Consider the following 6,000-nt stretch of genomic DNA (forward strand, 5'->3'; position numbering starts at 1 on the left):
CCAGTACCAAGGTTGTGGGAAACAATGCTTTGGAGCACAACATTCCCCCATTCCTTCGCTTGCACTGAGTGTTCAATGTGGACTGCCCTCGACCAAGCTTCCCACCATTACTGGACACATTAGAGGTTGCAGAACAACTCACGAGGGACCAAGTTCAGCAGAAGTTTCCTCATCTCATGGAGGAACTCATCGCAATTGGGACCATTGCTTCCTAAGGGGGAGGAATGATCCAAGTGGATGTTGGTGGCTACCCACCTATCCCACTTGGAGCCCCACAACTGTCTCTTTCATTTTTTTAGTTTCCTTAATTGTAGCAAAATTTACTAATTTTAACAGTTTTTCTGGTCCTGAATTTCTGGAGCCATTTTGAGGCCCTAAACGACATTTTTTGGGAAAACTGGGAGCAACATGGGATGGGAAATATCTTACAAGCATTTAATGTTTGATAAGTTACTTGAGAAGCATTTATTGGAAACTACAATAAGTACATTAAACCCCCCTATTATTAAACATCTCAGATATGAAATTGAATTTTATTATAGGCCATCGATTCCTAATTGAGGCAAGCAAGAAATTTTGAATATCTTTAGTTAGCTATATTTTAAATAAGAAGCTTGTTTCATAAAAAAAACCCCTAGGCTAATAGTTAATTGTTATGAAGTGTTGGATCTTATTGAAAATTTCTTCCAAGCATTTAATGTTTGAAAACGCGACTTAGAAGCATTTAGTGGATTTATTGGAAATTGCAATGAGTACATTCAACCCCCCTGATAGTAATCATATCAGAGGAAAGCAGGCAAATAAATAGAGAAAAAGAGGTAAGGTAATCAAGTAGAGAAGTAGAGGAAAAGGGGGAAATCCTTAACTAAAGAATGAAATGGAGAAATTTAAGAAAACCCCACAATTTGGTGAAAACACCAAATTTTGTACCATGTGGACTAGCCCAAAAGTCCAACATATTATGATCCAACAATCAATTAATGAACAAACTTTTCTGTGGTAGTTGATGGTATCAATAGTCAAATTTCCACTATAGGGTTACACCCATTAGGACCCTAGAAAATTGGGTTTGTCGGCAGTTTATCAATGAAAATTCTTATGGGAATACTCAACATATCGATGCTTGGGACTCTAGATCGATAGAAAAGTAATGATGTGGAATTATAGATGGAGGATAACTATTATAGTAGGTGATTTGGTAGTATCAAGTGAAGGAAACATGCCAACTAGATTTGGAGATTTTGGCTTTCAATGCTTGTAAAGGTTAGTGACACATGGCATATGTCATTAGTGCCCTGTGGTAGAGGACACTTCAACACTGGCCACATGTTAGAATATCATTGGATATCAGTTCTATGTGTTAGAATATCATTAGTAGGATGACGTAGAAATATGGTGACATAATTGCAATTTCTCAAGAAATTTAATCCAAAATCAAGAGACATAATTCTACTCTAATGATCTATGGAATTTGATTCACAGTTCAGAACAATAATCAGAAAAATCCAATAATAAAAGCCACACATGCACAATATTTTTCCATGGGAACCCAACTGGGAAAAAACCTCAAGCCTCTTTGCATTAATGAGATGAATAGAGAATGCATTACAATTTCTTGCTTTCTCTGAGCTCAACCTGCAAGTGAATAACCTTCCTCTCTGCTCAATGAGAAGCTCTGACCTAGACTTAGTCAATTTATGCCTCCACCTGAGCTCTTATTTCCTTGCATAATTCCTGAAGAATTAACCCCTATTTTTTTTAGGAATTTTCCTCCAATTGATTGTGCAATTCCCAAGGATTGATCATTTAATTGCATGCAACACCTATACAATCAAACTAGTTTATAACTGCTTGTTACACTGCCTTGGGATCTCCACCACAACTCAAGAACTTGAAATCACTGCATGCACTAGCGATTTTAGGCTAATTGACCAATTAACTAGATGATCACCGCGTTATACTATTGTCCCACTGTGTTATAGACATTTTTGTGCCTTACAGCATTGAGCATGAAATGTCCATAATCCAAGGGATCCAAAGTCCCTAAAAGAGTTGTTCCTACCCCTAAAGGAACAAGGTCAACCAATGACATCTTCTCCCAGAAGTTCTCCACCAAAAAACACTCAGAATCTGTCAATTCAGGATCAATTCAGATGCTCTACTAGCTGCCTGCGTTGCAATGCAACCCAGTACACTAGCTAGGTGCATTGCGACACAACTAAATGCACTACCAGGGTGCGCTGAGCGAGAAATGCCAAATGGCAGTGTCATTCCGCGAGGTGTACAGACACTGGAAGCTTCCAGAATCTTCCTCAATGACACTTGCCTCAATGAATTCGACAAGTGATGAGTAAGAGGCTCTCAGCCTCCAAGTGGAAGCAAGAAATGACAGAGAGAAGCCACAAGTCAAAACATAAGCTGACTCATCCTCTCTGCTTACATCTATATATGGATCCCTTATCCAAGAGATCCAGAGGCTGGAATTTTGTACTTTGCAGAGAATTGTTGTTGGTTTGAGATTGAGATTAGTTCATTGGGTGATTTATACTTTGTTGGAGGAGAGGAAGGGATTCCTTTGCTGGGAGGTAGATGCTGGATCGGGACTCACTTGGTTGTATCTCCTCTTGGACTTTCTTATCATATCAATAAAACTATTTGAGTTTCTCCTATATGCTTGTATATCAATGATGCTTTGTTATATTTGCATGTTTAGTTTAAATCTGATCCTAAACTAGTTATGAATGTAAATCTATGTCTTTTGTGTAGTTTCTCTCTTCTGTGATCTTGCAAAAACTTGGTGAAGCTGGACTAGTGAGGGAGCAGGCAGCGGGAAGCGAGAAAAGAGGAGAACGAGTGGATCAACAAACTAGCGAAAGCCATAGGTTAGTTACATCCTTCTTCTCCATTTACATTTCATAAATAAGAATACGAAGATAGTTTTCCTTGTTTGTTGCTAAGGCACTATCACACCTTAGAGTGGGATAGGGGCATTCTGAATGGATACTTTTCCCAACAACAAATTGGTGACTCCACTGGGGATCGTATCTAGTTAGTTTATTTGTGTTTCTATTGTTGTTCATCTCATAAACTCAGGAGTGCCGAATCGAACTGCATTTGCCATTTACAAATGCAAAGTAGAGATCTGCTACTCTAGTCAATTCGCTGGGCCTATTTATGATCTGAACAGCTGATCCAAAAATGCTCTAATAGCCTTTTGTGATAGCTCTTAGTCCTCCTTTAAATCATCCCTCTAATTGTACCTTATTGATAGCTTTCATCCGACCAAAAACCATAGATTAACTGCAAATCGTGACCCAGAACCCAGAGACAATTCTCGTTTCTGCTTCAGCGCAGGCTCTGTGAAGAGGTTTTACATTTCAACGCAGATCCCGAGAGGGCTACCTGCGCTGTAATTCAGTTTCTCTGTGCAACAGGTGCGTTGATCAGCCTTTGCCCTGTGCAGTTATGGTTCTCTGCTTCTTTTTGCTCAGTTTTGTCTCTGATTTTTGCAGCCTGTTATCAGTGTGTGTACCTATCTGAAAGCCTCTTTTCTCTGCCTCAATTCCGCCTCAGTTGTATAAAGAAACTATATTTATTTTTGTGTATTTGTTACATCATTTTCAGTTTCCCATTACAAAAGTAAACTAGTCATACTGTCATCCTTAGATCTAGACCTGTCGTAAGTGTCATTTTGATCTTAGGAGTAAGTTTGTTTGCTGTTGACAGTTGATTACACTTTTACTTTTGTCTTTTGGTTTGAATTTATGAATTTCTAGTGTCGAAACAAGTATTTACTTCAAAATCATAAAGTGTCGTAATCTTCTTTTTTGATTTCGAAAGAAGCTTGTTTGTGTTTTCCACTTGAAATTGAATTCAAATTTGTACAACAACTTTCTTTTTAGGGATCAATATTAAGAAAGTGAAAACAAATACATGCATATGTGCATTTGCATCTTGACAGTTTGTATGGATTGATTTAGGAAAAGTGCATTTACAGTGTGCTCTATGGTCTTTGAGAAAAGATTGTGTCTTTCTTTTCCCCTTGTAGCTAGGATTTTCATTGTTGAAAATATATAAAAGCTTGCTTATCATCTTTAGACTGCATTTAGGAATTGTATCTACATCTCGTGGTGATCCAAAAAGGCAAACTTCTAAGAAAGATCAACCTAAAATAATTTGAATGAACTTAACAACGCTTTGTAACTTAACGCAAAACATAGAGGTCTAGGCTAGAGACGTGTTCCGACGTCGTAAAACATGGTCACTGGTCACCTCACTGATGGTTGGGTGATTCCTCCTGAGAGACGACAAGTGCCAGTACGGATTATGCTCCCACGTACCGTCGAGTATATATTGGGAGACCCCTATAGGCATAAAACCTTTATCCATAGGAAGCTGTGTCGGCCGCCCTACTGATCGCAATGCACTGAACACAACATTCGGGAAGATTGACCGCCAGTACCCTAAAATGTATTCTGCGGTTTTGCGATTGGTTTGGCACACCCTCTACCTAGATTTCCAGAGTAGTCCCTTTCATTCCTTTTCAGACTCCTTAATGGAAAAGGTCCATCTGAGCACTTGTCACTTCAGGCTCATTAAAAATCGAAGGAGACTATCTAGTCATCTTTTGATTTTTCTCGACTCTTTAAAATTGAAAAAAAAAGTTGTGTCAAAGCGTCTAAAATTTATTTTTAAATGGAATAATCATCACCTTTCCCTCTTTGATCTTCAAAGTTAGTCTCCCTTCATCACAAATTCTTCTAGAATCGCTAAGAAATCTTTTGGATAGACTAGATATGTCTGAACAACCATCAACATCTAGAACTGTGTCATCCGACACAGCAGCAGCAGAACCTCCTGCTGCCACTCCAACAATGTTCGCCGGTATACCATCTGTCCCGGCAAGTTATCAACAACAAGCCGGAGTCCAATCAGGGACGACGACATGGTTAGTTCCTATTTCTTCATCCGGATTATCATCTGGTATTTCTTATGTTGAAACTCAACAAATTGATCCAATGTGTCTTCAAAGGCCAATCTACCCTTTAAGTACTGGATTTCCACCATATGGAGGGCAATATGCCTTTTCGTTGTTCCCGCCCAGGGAACAACCATATGAGAGTTTACAACAAAGTTCAGGTCAAACTGGAATTACATCCAGCGGTTGGGTACCAATACTGCCTCAGCAACCAAGGGTTGTATATTCAATGCAACCAGTCCACCCTGTGTCGAATATTCCCACTATACCTGCTATGGTGACTGCATCGCAAGTACAAGCTCTACCTGCTGTATGTCAACCCCAAGTTTCTCAGGTTGCAATACAACAGCCTCTTGTCTCAACGACTCAATCACACCCTCAGGTTAGTGCCTCCTTATCTGGAGTGACTCAGGCTCAAACAAGTACTATGACTCCTCATCTTGGTCAATCATCCAATATTGGGCATCAGCAAATGATCGAACAACCATGGCTGGTTCAATCTCAACAACCGCCATTCCAGCAATCATATCAAGGACCTGAGCAACAAGTCTTTGTAAGTAATGGACAACCATACTATAATGGTTATGCCCATCAACCTTGTCAAAGTTGCCATCATTATGTTGGTATGCAAAGACCCACTGCTCAGGCGATTCCATCTTATCCTGGGTATGCTTCGCCTAACCTGAATCAACAATTGCCCTTTGTAGCAACTCTAGAATTACTAGATCTAAATCGGCTGATGAATGATCCAATTGCTTATGCCCCTTGGTGGCCAACGATTCCACATAAACTTCCATCAGATATTCCTAAATTTAATGGAAATCCGGGTGAAGATCCATCGAATCACGTGATGACATTTCATCTATGGTGTTCATCAAACACCCTGAATGATGATTCCATAAGACTTCACCTCTTTCAGAGGACATTAACGGGTCCAGCGGAAAAATGGTACATTGAATTGCCTAGAGCTTCGTTCGACAACTTCAGTACCTTAGCCACAACCTTTTTAACCCATTTTCAAT

This window comes from Pinus tabuliformis, chromosome 2_2 (assembly GCF_031772625.1).
Source record: "Pinus tabuliformis cultivar Carrire ecotype Pingquan chromosome 2_2, CPIR1, whole genome shotgun sequence".
Classification (NCBI taxonomy): domain Eukaryota; kingdom Viridiplantae; phylum Streptophyta; class Pinopsida; order Pinales; family Pinaceae; genus Pinus; species Pinus tabuliformis.